A 17,003-nucleotide genomic window follows, 5' to 3' on the forward strand; every position below is an offset into this window, starting at 1 on the left:
TCGCGTTATTAGCACGACGCTCTAACCAACTGAGCTAACCGGCCATATGTGCCGTAAGAAAACAGTTATGTCTTTGAGCCTGGTCAGCAGACATAGGTAAGTGCCATGATTAATTTTTCAATTTTTACGCAATAGGCATTCGATCCTCGTGAGCCCATTGCACGGCATACATGGCTGCCGATTACATTCAGCAACCTCGCTCATTGCCAACACTTCAATCTGATAGTGCTGGGCGATTTTTATGAGGGGTTAATTAAGTACACAGCCAAGACAACGCAGGAGTGGCTTCGGGACACGTCTCTGAATTTTCGTGAGTGGCCAAGCCAGCGTCTGGACTTGAAGATAGCTGTGCAGCGACGCTCTCCATCCAACCTGACAGAGCTTGAGAGGATCTGCAGAGAAGAGTGGGAGAAACTCCCAAATACAGGTGTGCCAAGCTTGTAGCGTCATACCCAAGAAGGCTCGAGGCTGTAATCGCTGCCAAAGATGCTTAAACAAAGTACTGAGTAAAGGGTCTGAATACTTATGTGATATTTCCGTTTTTATTTTGTAATACATTTGCAAACATTTATAACTTGTTTTTGCTTTGTCATTATGGGGTATAGTGTGTAGATTGATGAGAGGGGGAAAAAACAATTTAATCCTTTTTAGAATAAGGCTGTAATGTAACAAAATGTTAGTCTATTCCTAGAAAACATTGAACCGCTGTAGTTTACAACAATTATAGTTTCTGAGGTGGAAGTTGGGAGAGTTATATTTGGGTGTTTCAGTGAAACGTAAGTGAGGGAGGCCCCGCTCTCTCGCTTTCCCAGATGTTTAGTTCATTTCATTCCGATCTCCTTTGCATTATTGTAGCCATTTTCTGTAGCCTGTCAACTATGTGTCTGTCTATCCCTGTTCTCTCCTCTCCGTACAGGCTATACAAACGCCTCACACCGCGTGGCTGCTGCCACTCTAACCTGGTGGTCCCTGCACACACGACCCACGTGGAGTTCCAGGTCTCCGGCAGCCTGTGGAACTGCCGTTCTGTGGCCAACAAGGCAGAGTTAATCTCAGCCTATGCTACCCTCCAGTCCCTCGACTTCTTGGCGCTGACGGAAACATGGATTACCACAGAAAACACTGCTACTCCTACTGCTCTCTCCTCATCTGACCATGTGTTCTCGTATACCCTGAGAGCATCTGGTCAGCGGGGTGGTGGCACAGGAATCTTCATCTCTCCCAAGTGGACATTCTCTCTTTCTCCCCTGACCCATCTGTCTATCTCCTCATTTGAATTCCATGCTGTCACAGTCACTAGCCCATTCAAGCTTAACATCCTTATCATTTATCGCCCTCCAGGTTCCCTTGGAGAGTTCATCAATGAGCTTGACGCCTTGATAAGTTCCTTTCCTGAGGATGGCTCACCCCTCACAGTTCTGGGTGACTAACCTCCCTACGTCTACCTTTGACTCATTTATCTCTGCCTCCTTCTTTCCACTCCTCTCCTCTTTTGACCTCACCCTCTCACCGTCCCCTCCTACTCACAAGGCAGGCAATACGCTTGACCTCTTCTTTACTAGATGCTGTTCTTCTACTAATCTCACTGCAACTCCCCTCCAAGTCTCTGACAACTACTTTGTATCGTTTTCTCTCTCGTTCGCCTCCAACACTACTCACTCTGCCCCTACTCAGATGGTAATGGGCCGTCGCAACCTTCGCTCTCTCTCTCCCGCTACTCTCTCCTCTTCCATCCTATCATCTCTTCCCTCTGCTCAATCCTTCTCCCTCCAATCTCCTGATTCTGCCTCCTCAACCCTCCTCTCCTCCCTTTCTGCATCCTTTGACTCTCTATGTCCCCTATCCTCCCGGCCGGCTCGGTCCTCCCCTCCTGCTCCGTGGCTTGACGACTCATTGCGAGCTCACAGATCAGGGCTCCGGGCAGCCGAGCGGAAATAGAGGAAAACTAGACTCCCTGCGGACCTGGCATCTTTTCACTCCCTCCTCTCTACATTTTCTTCCTCTGTTTCTGCTGCTAAAGCCACTTTCTACCACTCTAAATTCCAAGCATCTGGCTCTAACCCTAGGAAGCTCTTTGCCACCTTCTCCTCCCTGCTGAATCCTCCTCCTCCTCCCCCTCCCTCCTCCCTCTCTGTGGATGACTTCGTCAACCATTTTGAAAAGAAGGTTGATGACATCCGATCCTCGTTTGTTAAGTCAAATGACACCACTGGTCCTGCTCACACTGCCCTACCCTATGCTTTGACTTCTTTCTCCCCTCTCTCTCCAGATGAAATCTTGCGACTTGTGACGGCCGGCCGCCCAACAACCTGCCCGCTTGACCCTATCCCCTCCTCTCTTCTCCAGACCATTTCCGGAGACCTTCTCCCTTACCTCACCTCGCTCATCAACTCATCCTTGACCGCTGGCTATGTCCCTTCCGTCTTCAAGAGAGCGAGAGTTGCACCCCTTCTCAAAAAACCTACACTCGATCCCTCCGATGTCAACAACTACAGACCAGTATCCCTTCTTTCTTTTCTCTCCAAAACTCTTGAGCGTGCCGTCTTTAGCCAACTCTCTTGCTATCTGTCTCAGAATGACCTTCTTGATCCAAACCAGTCAGGTTTCAAGACTGGTCATTTAACTGAGACTGCTCTTCTCTGTGTCACGGAGGCTCTCCGCACTGCTAAAGCTTTCTCCTCTGCTCTCGTCCTTCTAGACCGTCCTTCTAGACCTATCTGCTGCCTTTGATACTGTGAACCATCAGATCCTCCTCTCCACCCTCTCCGAGTTGGGCATCTCTGGCGCGGCTCACTCTTGGATTGCGTCCTACCTGACAGGTCGCTCCTACCAGGTGGCGTGGTGAGAATCTGTCTCCGCACCACGTGCTTTCACCACTGGTGTCCCCCAGTGCTCAGTTCTAGGCCCTCTCCTATTCTCGCTATACACCAAGTCACTTGGCTCTGTCATATCCTCACATGGCCTCTCCTATCATTGCTACGCAGACGACACACAATTAATCTTCTCCTTTCCCCCTTCTGATAAACAGCTGGCGAATCGCATCTCTGCATGTCTGGCAGACATATCAGTGTGGATGACGGATCACCACCTCAAGCTGAACCTCGGCAAGACGGAGCTGCTCTACCTCCCGGGGAAGGACTGCCCGTTCCATGATCTCGCCATCACGGTTGACAACTCCGTTGTGTCCTCCTCCCAGAGTGCAAAGAGCCTTGGCGTGACCCTGGACAACACCCTGTCGTTCTCCGCTAACATCAAGGCAGTGACCCGATCCTGTAGGTTCATGCTCTACAACATTCGCAGAGTATGACCCTGCCTTACACAGGAAGCGGCACAGGTCCTAATCCAGGCACTTCTCATCTCCCGTCTGGATTACTGCACCTCGCTGTTGGCTGGGCTTCCTGCCTGTGCCATTAAACCCCTACAACTCATCCAGAACGCCGCAGCCCATCTGTTGTTCAACCTTCCCAAGTTCTCTCACGTCACCCCGCTCCTCCGCACACTCCACTGGCTTCCAGTTGAAGCTTGCATCTGCTACAAGACCATGGTGCTTGCCTACAGAGCTGTAAGGGGAACGGCACCTCCGTACCTTCAGGCTCTGATCAGTCCCTACACCCAAACGAGGGCATTGCGTTCATCCACCTCTGGCCTGCTGGCTCCCCTACCTCTGCGGAAGCACAGTTCCCGCTCAGCCCAGTCAAAACTGTTCGCTGCTCTGGCACCCCAATGGTGGAACAAGCTCCCTCATGACGCCAGGACAGCGGAGTCACTCACCACCTTCCGGAGACACTTGAAACCCCACCTCTTTAAGGAATAGCTGGGATAGGATAAAGTAATCCTTCTACCCCACTTACCCCCCCCCCCCCCCCAAAAAAAAAAATGGTAAAGTGGTTGTCCCACTGGCTATCATAAGGTGAATGCACCAATTTGTAAGTCGCTCTGGATAAGAGCGTCTGCTAAATGACGAAAATGTAAATGTAATGTGGAAAAGGTCAAGGGGTCTGAATACTTTCCGAATTCACTGTTCAGAGACGGATCAGAGAGGAAGATGCAAAGCGAGAGCCAAAATCTGTCCAAAATAAGCCAAATGCGTTTTCTATGGGCTTATTTTGGTCCGAAACCTTCCCACTTTAGGGCATAGATATGAGAATCTCGTCATTGTATACAGGTCTATGGATGGATACACTTTTACGCCTGCTACGTTAGGTTAGATACACAGAGAATGCATAGACCACATGAGAGAGTAATGTACACAACACAATGACAAGAGGGACAGAGACAGTTTGTGAAAGTATACCTTATCTACTTTGTATAACTAGTCAAATGATTTCGTCAGACAGCTCTGCAGCATACTTAGGCATGCTAGTTAAATAGGTTGACTGAAGACAGTACAGTATTGGGAGCACATAATGTTAGATGGCCTGGCATTTAGTATTTTAAACAATGAAGGAAACCGAAATCAAAAACCGTGATTATCTTTTTATAATTGAACCGAAACCGAACCGACCTCAAAAAGCACTAATCACTCAGCACTACAATCTGTAATGAGTGGGACATTGCAGTTGCTCCAAGCAAATTATAACATAATATTGCTGGAGCAAACAGTCAATATTCCCTTCTCGTTTGTAGTCTGCCACCACTCTCTGTTTAGCGACACCAAACTGTGACACGCTAGACATGCACATTGGACGTAGTCAAATACCTGAAAGGCCATCCTGTAATTTCAGACTTCGTGGCGCAACGGTAGCGCGTCTGACTCCAGATCAGAAGGTTGCGTGTTCAAATCACGTCGGGGTCAAACCTTTTACTCTGTGATAATTGAAAAACTAAAATTAGACATTAAATCAAAAACAGTTGCCACATGGCTCCAAGCGTTGCAGAAAAACTAGAATCAGTGAGTATGTTGTGAACTAAAATTAGGCTTACTGGTTTAACATCATATCTAACTTATTCAAAATGTAAGCCCCAGACAAACGTAAGCAAACAACATGCCATTGCCAGGACAATATTTGAACATTTAACAACCTCATGTTTGTTTCTGCTTGCACCTGTGTGTAATTGGTGTGTAATCTGTTTACAAAGGATCTAAAACAATATGAACATCGACTAATTTCTGCCGTATTCTATCTGAAATATTGTTACATGTTTAGGCTAAAATGATAACTGAAAGAGTGTACACTTTTTAAAAAAGAGGGCTCGTCCGGGATTTGAACCCGGGACCTCTCGCACCCTAAGCGAGAATCATACCCCTAGACCAACGAGCCAAGCTACAAACTACAGGAATTATGTGATTTTCCCCGTGCTACCGCATGGCGCACTGACTAGCGTTCTTCTGATTACCTCGGCCCGTTTTCCGATAGAGATTAAATTTAGGCCTACAATACAACTATTGAGGTGATTTATTCTAATGCTTACCTTATAATTATGCACTAAATTAAGACTTGACACATCATTGCACACATGTAGGCTACACATCATTAAATATATTGAGGCAAAAATAACAGACAGTAGCATACAAATAGCTGGGCTAAATAAAACTCAATTGAATTAACAAGAAATTAATTTCAGTATCATTTCAATATATGTAGCCTGCTGTATTTATCTTTTCCTACTGTCATCTCGGTTTTTATTTGAAGCATCTTATATCCTTCGCTTGTTAGTACCAATTACAAAGACATAGGTACTTTTTATTTGTAGTCACATTCGTTCTCAAATTATTGGCGGTCATAGAATTTTGTGCTTAGCTGAGATATTGTGTGTATAAAGTGACCCGATACGGCAGAAAAGCATCTAAAGACGCACTTAGCTGTTCTACGAGTGGTTTGAGGCAGTTGTTAAATAATGAGCCTTTTCAAGTGCATATTTAGGAGCAAAGATGGTTTTGGGAACAGTTAGGAGATTTAACGATACTCCTACGAAGGTTCTAATGATGAACATAGCCTTAAAGGCCCTTTCTCACCAAGTCCGTCATTTTCGGACGAAAACAATTCTAACCATAACATGTTGTTTATGACGCCGTTCACACCAACTGCCGTAATCCGTCAATTATTTATTCGGAGCAGGCTCCATTTTTGCATCTTTTCGCATGCAAGAATAAGATGTTGACCGATATAAATTGTTATCTGAGACACAGGTCCGGTCCTGGCTGTTCTGAGACAAAATAATTGCTGCCCCAACAAGAATAGTCCCAGTAAGCAAAATGACGTTGAAAAGACGTCTAGAATAAGTATTATTCCAGACGTTGGTTAGGTTCAATTTAGGTTCTGAATGAAAGGTGAAAATACGTATTTTCTAGACGTTGGAAATACGTATTTTCCAGACGTTGAAATCAGGTTCATTTTCGGTTCTGAATGAAAGCTGAAAAGACGTCATTTATAGGTTTATGTTTGGGCCAAATCAAGGCTGGTCCAGACCGGACCAAAATCGAACGTCCATGGAAATCAAGGCTGGTCCGGGGTGTAGCCTTTGTAAAACAGGCTGTTGCATTGGCTTTATTAGTCCCAATTCCTGTGACTAATACATTTGGCTATTTACAGTGAGGGAAAAAAGTAATTGATCCCCTGTTGATTTTGTACGTTTGCCCACTGACAAAGACATGATCAGTCTATAATTTTAATGGTAGGTTTATTTGAACAGTGAGAGACAGAATAACAACAACAAAATCCAGAAAAACGCATGTAAAAAATGTTATGAAATGATTTGCATTTTAATGAGGGAAATAAGTATTTGACCCCCTCTCAATCAGAAAGTCCATCACCAAGCAGCTTGGTGAGAAGGTGACAACAGTTGGTGCGATTATTCGCAAATGGAAGAAACACAAAATAACTGTCATCTCCCTCGGCCTGGGGCTCCATGCAAGATCTCACCTTGTGGAGTTGCAATGATCATGAGAACGGTGAGGAATCAGCCGAGAACTACACGGGGGGATCTTGTCAATGATCTCAAGGCAGCTGGGACCATAGTCACCAAGAAAATAATTGGTAACACACTATGCCGTGAAGGACTGAAATCCTGCAGCGCCCGCAAGGTCCCCCTGCTCAAGAAAGCACATATACAGGGCCGTCTGAAGTTTGCCAATGAACGTCTGAATGATTCAGAGGAGAACTGGGTGAAAGTGTTGTGGTCAGATGAGACCAAAATGGAGCTCTTTGGCATCAACTCAACTCGCCGTATTTGGAGGAGGAGGAATGGTGCCTATGACCCCAAGAACACCATCCTCACCGTCAAACATGGAGGTGGAAACATTATGCTTTGGGGGTGTTTTTCTGCTAAGGGGACATGACAACTTCACCGCATCAAAGGGACGATGGACGGGGCCATGTACCGTCAAATCTTGGGTGAGAACCTCCTTCCCTCAGCCAAGGCATTGAAAATGGGTCGTGGATGGGTATTCCAGCATGACAATGACCCAAAACACACGGCCAAGGCAACAAAGGAGTGGCTCAAGAAGAAGCACATTAAGGTCCTGGAGTGGCCTAGCCAGTCCCATAGAAAATCTGTGGAAGGAGCTGAAGGTTTGAGTTGCCAAATGTCAGCCTCGAAACCTTAATGACTTGGAGAAGATCTGCAAAGAGGAGTGGAACAAAATCCCTCCTGAGATGTGTGCAAACCTGGTGGCCAATTACAAGAAATGTCTGACCTCTGTGATTGCCAACAAGGGTTTTGCCACCAAGTACTAAGTCATGTTTTGCAGAGGGGTCAAATAATTATTTGCCAAATTTAAAATGCAAATCAATTTATAACATTTTTGACATGCGTTTTTCTGGATTTTTTTGTTGTTATGCTGTCTCTCACTGTTCAAATAAACCTACCTTTAAAATTATAGACTGATCATGTCTTTGTCAGTGGGCAAATGTACAAAATCAGCAGGGGATCAAATACTTTTTCCCCTCACTGTAAGCTCTAAATATCAGCTACCCAACTTCATCAGGAGGAGTTATCCTGAGCATATTTGCAATGTGTCTACACAGCGGGAAATGACGAAGTATTTTCTTTTTCTCTATGATCAGCTCATAAAAAAAATTATGGACACAAAATTGATACCACTGATCGTGATCATTTAGCCCACGGGATAAAACTCCTGGACAGCAGTTGTGAGTAGGCTGATTGTCCATTCCATATTGTCCATTTTAATTTGACCTGTCCTGTTTTTTGGATATGTTGTTAGTTATTAACATGTCAGCGCATTTTATATTTGATTGGGTGCCTTTTAGGTTAGGCTATTTGATCAGAGAAACCTGCATGATGTAAAACGTTTCCATCTCATTACATTGTCATAGATTTTATCTCCAACCTGTAGGCTACACAAAAGGCCACATACAGTTGAAGTCGGAAGTTTACATACACCTTAGCCAAATACATTTAAACTCAGTTTTTCACAATTCCTGACATTTAATCCTAGTAAAAATGCCTTGTCTTAGGTCAGTTAGGATCAACACTTTATTTTAAGAATGTGAAATGTCAGAATAATAGTAGAGAGAATGATTTATTTCAGCTTTTATTTCATTCATCACATTCTCAGTGGGTCAGACGTTTACATACACTCAATTAGTATTTGGTAGCATTGCCTTTAAATTGTTTAACTTGGGTCAAACGTTTCGGGTAGCCTTCCACAAGCTTCCCACAATAAGTTGGGTGAATTTTGGCCCATTCCTCCTGACAGAGCTGGTGTAACTGAGTCAGGTTTGTAGGCCTCCTTGCTCGCACACGTTTTTTCAGTTCTGCCCACACATTTTCTATAGGATTGAGGTCAGGGCTTGTGATGGCCACTCCAGTACCTTGACTTTGTTGTCCTTAAGCCATTTTGCCACAACTTTGGAAGTATGCTTGGGGTCATTGTCCATTTGGAAGACCCATTTGCGACCAAGCTTTAACTTCCTGACTGATGTCTTGAGATGTTGCTTCAATATATCCACATAATTTTCCTTCCTCATGATGCCATCTATTTTGTGAAGTGCACCAGTCCCTCCTGCAGCAAAGCACCCCCACAGCATGATGCTGCCACCCCCGTGCTCCACGGTTGGGATGGTGTTCTTCGGCTTGCAAGCAACCCCATTTTTCCTCCAAACATAACGATGGTCATTATGGCCAAACAGTTCTATTTTTGTTTCATCAGACCAGAGGATATTTCTCCAAAAAGTGTGATCTTTGTCTCCATGTGCAGTTGCAAAACGTAGCTTGGCTTTTTTATGGCGGTTTTGGAGCAGTGACTTCTTCCTTGCTGAGTGGCCTTTCAGGTTATGTTGATATAGGACTCGTTTTACTGTGGATATAGACACTTTTGTACCTGTTTCCTCCAGCATCTTCACAAGGTCCTTTGCGGTTGTTCTGGGATTGATTTGCACTTTTCGCACCAAAGTACGTTCATCTCCAGGAGACAGAATGCATCTCCTTCCTGACGTCTGCGTGGTCCCATGATGTTTATACTTGCATACTATTGTTTGTATAGATGAACATGGTACCTTTAGGCGTTTGGAAATTGCTCCCAAGGATGAACCAGACTTGTGGAGGTCTACACATTGTTTTCTGAGGTCTTGGCTGATTTCTTTTTATTTTCCCATGATGTCAAGCAAAGAGGCACTGAGTTTGAAGGTAGGCCTTGAAATGCATCCACAGGTACACCTCCAATTTACTCAAATTATGTCAATTAGCTTTTCAGAAGCTTCTAAAGCCATGACATCATTTTCTGGAATTTTCCAAGCTGTTTAAAGGCACCGTCAACTTAGTGTATGTAAACTTCTGACCCATTGGAATTGTGATACAGTGAAATAATCTGTCTGTAAACAATTGTTGGAAAAATTACTTGTGTCATATGTCCTAACCGACTTGCCAAAACTATAGTTTGTTAACAAGAAATTTGTGGAGTGGTTGAAAAACAAGTTTTAATGACTCCAACCTAAGTGGATGTAAACTTCCGACTTCAACTGTACTATTTCTACCATAGGCTATATCTGCTACATGACTTATGTTAGATTCTATTTTTGACGGAATGTTGGTGGAGAGCCGCAGTTCATGCGTCTCTCCAACAGCACCCTGGAGAGGCACGCTGGGAATGGACAAGATCAATATTTGACGTCCCTGTCTTTGACAAATTGGCCACTTTTTATCACAGGGCGGCGTCAGCGCTCACCTAAAATGCCCATATGCCACTGGTTGAGAGAAATTGTCATTGTTTTTGGGCTGAATTATGTGAGGTTTTATGTGTTGTTGGAGGTGCGTCTTGGTCAGTTTAGCTCAGAAAATACAGCCCTTGTCAATCTGCTGCCATAGGCGGCTGCTTAATCCTGCTGTCACGTTCTTTGTGTAAAGGATCGGACCAAGGTGCAGCGTGGTATGCTTACATAGTCGTTTATTTTAATAAACACCGACAAAATAACAAAATCCAACATAACGTGACGTTCAAGAGGCTAAACATCAAACAAGCCAAACAGAAACAAGATCCCACAACTAAGGTAGGCAACATGGCTGCCTAAGTATGATCCCCAATCAGAGACAACGACCGACAGCTGCCTCTGATTGGGAACCACACCTGGCCAACATAGAACTATATAAATTAGATTTCACACCCTGACCAACCCAACTAGAGATCTCAATGTCAGGGCGTGACACCTGCCTAATGAGCGGGCCGGACCTGCACTGACAGGCAGCGCACTGCCACTGACAGATCTGTGGGTTCCTTGTATGAATAAATGAATTAATACATTTACATTACATTTTACAGACGCTCTTATCCAGAGCGACTTACAGGAGCAATTAGGGTTAAGTGCCTTGCTCAAGGGCACATCGACAGATTTTTCACCTAGTCAGCTTGGGGATTAGAACCAGCGACCTTTCGGTTACTGGCACAACGCTCTTAACCAATACATTTCCCTCTGCCTGTTTTTTAAGTTTGCAATGCATCAGTGCAGCAATGTAGGCCTATTAATTTAGCCAATGTCATCACATCACACCTATACATTGCTCTCGCCTGTCACGATCGTCGGGAACAGATGAGGACCAAGGCGCAGCGTTGTAGGCAAACATACTCTTTATTTAGCTATTATACGACAAAATAAACAAACGATAACGTGACAGTTCACAGTCTAACACAAACCAACTAGAAACAAGATCCCACAACTAATGTGGGAAAACAGCCTCTATAAGTATGGCTCCCAATCAGAGACAACCAGCCACAGCTGACACTCGTTGCCTCTGATTGGGAACCACTCTGGCCAACACAGAAATATAATACATAGATCTACACACCCTGGCTCAACATAACAGTGTCCCCAGAGCCAGGGCGTGACAGTACCCCCCCCTAAAGGCGCGGACTCCGACCGCGTCACCCAAATACCACAGGGGAGGGACTGGGTGGGCACTCCGCCTAGGCGGCGGATCCGGCTCCGGGCCGGATCCCCGCTCCCTCTCCAACCCCCCAAAGTACCCCTGGTCCGGTCTGACCCCGCTGGCCGGAGCTGGACTGCACACTGGTGGAGCGGATTGCTCTAGCTCCGGCGTGAAGCATCTGATCGGTGCCGGACCAGGCACTGGTGGAACAGGCACGGGACGTGCCGGACTGACGACGCACACCACTGGCTTGGTGTGGGGAACAGGCACGGGCCGTGCCGGACTGACGCCGCACACCACTGGCTTGGTGTGGGGAGCAGGAGCGGGCCGGACCGGGCTGGCGACGCGCCCCATTGGCTTGGTGCGGGTAGCAGGAGCGGGCCGGACCGGGCTGGCGACGCGCACCATTGGCTTGGTGCGGGGAGCAGGAAAGGGCCGGACCGGGCTGGCGACGCACACCATTGGCTTGGTGCGGGGAGCAGGAAAGGGCCGGACCGGACTGGCGACGCGCACCATTGACCTGGTGCGGAGAGCAGGAACAGAACGGGCCGGGCTGGCAACGCGCACCATTGGCCTGGTGCGGGGAGCAGGAACAGGACGGGCCGGGCTGGCGACGCGCACCATAGGCTTGGTGCGGGGAGCAGGAACAGGCCGGGCCGGGCTGGCGACGCGCACCATAGGCTCGGTGCGGGGAGCAGGAACAGGCCGGGCCGGGCTGACGACACGCACCACAGGCTCGATGCGAGGAACAGGGACAGGTCGGACCGTACTGGGGACACACACCACTGGCCCTATGCAGGGATCAGGAACGGGCCGGACCGGACTGGTAACACACCCCAGTACCTCTCGCCGTGCCTCCACACTTTCCTTCCCCTTCAACACCAGTGGCCCCCGTAACCTGGCGGCCTCCTCTGTCAACCCGCTGGACCGCTCTATCGCGGCCTCCTGCTGCCCCGACGTCCACGTCGTGAGCCCTTCCCTAAAAAAATTCTGGGTGTCTCTCCTCCCCGTGGACCAGGCCTCCCTAGTTCTCGCCAGACTCTCACCCCACTGCTCCAAAGTCCAACCACTCTGCTCTTCCCTTGGCTTGGCCCAGTCGAGACTCTTAATCCATTGCTCCATAGACCAGCCTCTCTGCTCTTCACTTGGCTGGGCCCAGTCGAGACTCCTACTCCACTGATCCCAGGTCCATCCTCTCTCCTCTTCACGCTGCTTGGTCCTGTCTTGGTGGGATCTTCTGTCACGATCGTCGGGAACAGATGAGGACCAAGGCGCAGCGTTGTAGGCAAACATACTCTTTATTTAGCTATTATACGACAAAATAAACAAACGATAACGTGACAGTTCACAGTCTAACACAAACCAACTAGAAACAAGATCCCACAACTAATGTGGGAAAACAGCCTCTATAAGTATGGCTCCCAATCAGAGACAACCAGCCACAGCTGACACTCGTTGCCTCTGATTGGGAACCACTCTGGCCAACACAGAAATATAATACATAGATCTACACACCCTGGCTCAACATAACAGTGTCCCCAGAGCCAGGGCGTGACATCGCCATTCAAACTTTCCCACCAGTTCATTACGAACTCTGTAACCTATTTTAGGCATTCAGCATGCAAGAGGATCGAGCAACGCTTCTCTCCTCGAATAGGCCTAGGTCTATTCGTTTTTAAAAAATTGCTCAAAGTAAGTTTTAACTATATTGCTGTTCATTGTCTATATATAAGCTACTTGAATTGCGCAAGAATGGAACAGTGAAGAAGACAGAGAAATGTGTAAGTTAGAAGTTAATTAATATATGAATGCATCATTCATATAGCCTATATATTAGGCTATATATTATATGCCTGCTAAACTGAATCTAGGCGACAACCTAACAAAAATAAACAAAAATATAGGCAACCCTAAAAGACTGGGAGAAAACAATATCCGCCAGAGTTTACCCTTATCAATAAGTGGTTGCAGATTTAGATAAAGCACTCAAATACAAACGTATTGTCAACATAACCACCCATTGCTTCACTAAAATGTATCAATGCTGATCATTAGGCTATATACAGGTTGCTTGCATGTGTTTCTATTTTCTAATCGTTGTCAATTTCATCTTCATATCCTATATCACAGCTGTCTCCATCTCCCCCTTAAAACTTTCCTCTTCAATTTACATGAAAGGCTACATTGATTAAGCATGTATCCTATAATGTAGACTAGGGCCCTGACTGTTTCTGCATTGCTCTTGGACTTGAACAAATTATGAACCTTGCCTTTACATGCTAACATAGCTATCTACTGATAATCTATTCATTGTCACACCCATGGAATAGAGAAGGTAACTGTTTTCTTGGTGATCAATGTTATGTTGACCAGCGAAAAATAACATAATCAGCCCTATCCAGGCAGGTAGTACTAGTGAGGTACTGGAGCCCACTAAATAGAACCAGGAATAGCTGCTGGCAGCAAACATGATTATACATTAATTAGTTTGTAAATGCAAAAATGAAATGTTCCCAATTGCAATGTCACGTTAAAACACTGTTTTTGAGCAGGGCTCTCATAATATGCCATGGTCTGGAATCGCTAGCCTTAGGCTGGAGACCGTGTAGAAAGCCAGCACATGGCAGTGGACATCCCCAGGCATCAGACAGAGGCACCATAACTTTTCACCAAGTAAATTAGGCTATGTTTTTAGCATTGCCACATAGTATACTCTTTGGTATTACACTAAAGATATATGTAACGTTAGCTAACTAGGTTGCTAGCTATGCTTTGGTTAAAGCCAGCCCATCGGATCCTTTGTTGTTTTCACACATGCAGTTAGCAACGTTAGCTAGCAGAGTTAGCTTGCTAGCTAACTATCTAGTTAGCTTGCTTGCTAGCTAAGCTTCCTATCCATGAAACGTGCAAAACTGTTCTATCGTTGAAGTACATGAGGTACTGTGATATGTACAGTACCAGTCAAAAGTTTGGACAAACCTACTCATTCAAGGGTTTTTCTTTATTTTTACTATTTTTTACATTGTAGAATAATAGCGAAGACATCAAAACTATGAAATAACACATATGGTATCATGTAGTAACCCAAAAAGGGTTAAACAAATCAAAATATATTTGAGATTTGAGATTCTTCAAATAGCCACCCTTTGCCTTGATGACAGCTTTGCACACTCTTGGCATTCTCTCAACCAGCTTCACCTGGAATGCTTTTCCAACGGTCTTAAAGGAGTTCCCACATATGCTGAGCACTTGTTGGCTGCCTTTCCTTCACTTTGCCGTCCGACTGATCCCAAACCATCTCAATTGGGTTGAGGTCGGGGGATTGTGGAGGCCAGGTCATCTGATGCAGCACTCCATCACTCTCCTTCTTCGTAAAATAGCCCTTACACAGCCTGGAGGTGTGTTGGGTCATTGTCCTGTTGAAAAACAAATTATAGTGGGACTAAGCCCAAACCAGATGGGATGGCGTATCGCTGCAGAATGCTGTGGTAGCCATGCTGGTTAAGTGTGCCTTGAATTCTAAATAAATGACAGACAGCGTCACCAGCACAGCATCCCCACACCATAACACCTCCTCCTCCTCCTCCTCCTCAATGCTTTACGGTGGGAACTACACATGAGAAGATCATTTGTTCACCCACACCGCGTCTCACAAAGACACAGCGGTTTGAACCAAAAATCTACAATTTGGACTCCAGACCCAAGCAGGTCTCTTCTTTTTATTGGTGTCCTTTAGTAGTGGTTTCTTTGCAGGAAATCGACCATGACGGCCTGATTCACACAGTCCCCTCTGAACAGTTGATGTTGAGATGTGTCTGTTACTTGAACTCTGTGAAGCATTTATTTGGGCTGCAATTTCTGAGCCTGGTAACTCTAATGAACTTATCCTCTGCAGCTGAGGTAACTCTGGGTCTTCCTTTCCTGTGGCGGTCCTCATGAGAGCCAGTTTCATCATAGCGCTTGATGGTTTTTGAGACTGCACTTGAAGTAACATTAAAAGTTCTTGAAATGTTCCAGATTGACTGACCTTCATGTCTTAAAGTAATGATGGACTGTCGTTTCTCTTTGCTTATTTGAGCTGTTCTTGCCATAATATGGACTTGGTCTTTTACCAAATAGAGCTATCTTCTGTATACCCCCCCCTATCTTGTCACAACACAACTGATTGGCTCAAACCCATTAAGAAGGAAATAAATTCCACAAATTAACTTTTAAGAAGGCACACCTGTTAATTGAAATGCATTTCAGGTGACTACTTCATGAAGCTGGTTGGGAGAATGCCAAGAGTGTGCAAATCTGTCATCAAGGCAACAGGTGGCTATTTGAAGAATCTGAAATATAAAATATATTTTGATTTGTTTAACACGTTTTTGGTTACAACATGATTCCATATGTGTTATTTCATAGTTTTGATGTCTTCACTATTATTCTACAATGTAAAGAATAGTAAAAAATAAAGAAAAACCCTTGAATGAGTAGGTGTGTCCAAACTTTTGACTGGCAGTGTATATGTGTTGTTATATAGCTATGTTGTCAACATTAACTTAATATTTGTGTTGAATTATTGGATTCCTTACCGTCCGATAATAACCGCTGGCCTCGTATCGGTCTCATTGAGGTGTATAAAAAATAAAGTTGATCTCAAGTGTCGTCAGCGCATGCAAATTACGCATGCAGTTATGTCTCAACTCACTTTCGTTTCTTATATTGACCACTAGATGTCTCTGTGGCACCACTATCTTTGATAGCTAGGTCTAAAATGTTACATAACATAAGAAAAACGATACTATTTTTGTCATTTTCGCATTGTAGCCCATCACCAATCATAAATATTTTACTTTTCATTTAAGTTTTGGTTCACAAGATCAAGATAGGGTAAAGTTAAACCAAAACAGGTATTTCATCTGTAAATGTAATGCATAATGTAGTTGATAACGTTATGTACAGCTAACTGCCAAAATAAAGGAAACAACAACATTAAGTGTCTTAACAGGGCGTTGGGCCAGAACAGCTTCAAGGCACCTACAAAGATCACAGTTTTGAAACTGCAGTAAAAGTGCAGTAACTGCTGTTGACTGTGGTATTTTGGATGCAGTGATTGCATAATAACTGCAGTGTACTGCAGTTGAACTGCAGTTTCACTGCACTGTAACTGCAGTTTCACTGCACTGTAACTGCAGTAAAGCAACTTGTGTTATTTTGGACACAGTATTTGCAGCAACTCTAACTGTACTGCAGTATTCCTGCACTCTGACTGCAATCTTTTTTTTCGTAGGGGCATAGATTCAACAAGTGTCTGACATTCTATTGAAGGGATGTGAAGTCATTCTTCCACGAGAAATTCTATTATTTGGTGTTTTGTTGATGGTGGTGGAAAATGCTGTCTAATGGCGCTGCTCTACAATCTCCCATAAGTGTTCAGTTGGGTTGAGATCTGGTGACTGAGATGGCCATGGCATATGGTTTACATAATTTTCATGCTCATCAAACAATTCAGTGACTACTTGTGCCCTGTGGATGGGGCCATTAATGGGGGCATAGCCATTGTAGCCAAAATAATGGCCTGCCCAGCATTTTTATACATGATGACCCTAACCATGATGGGATGTTAATTTCATAATTAACTCAGGAACCACACCTGTGTGGAAGCACCTGCTTTCAATACACTTTGTATTCCGTCA

Source organism: Coregonus lavaretus, assembly GCF_964263955.1.
Source record: "Coregonus lavaretus genome assembly, chromosome: 23".
Taxonomy (NCBI): domain Eukaryota; kingdom Metazoa; phylum Chordata; class Actinopteri; order Salmoniformes; family Salmonidae; genus Coregonus; species Coregonus lavaretus.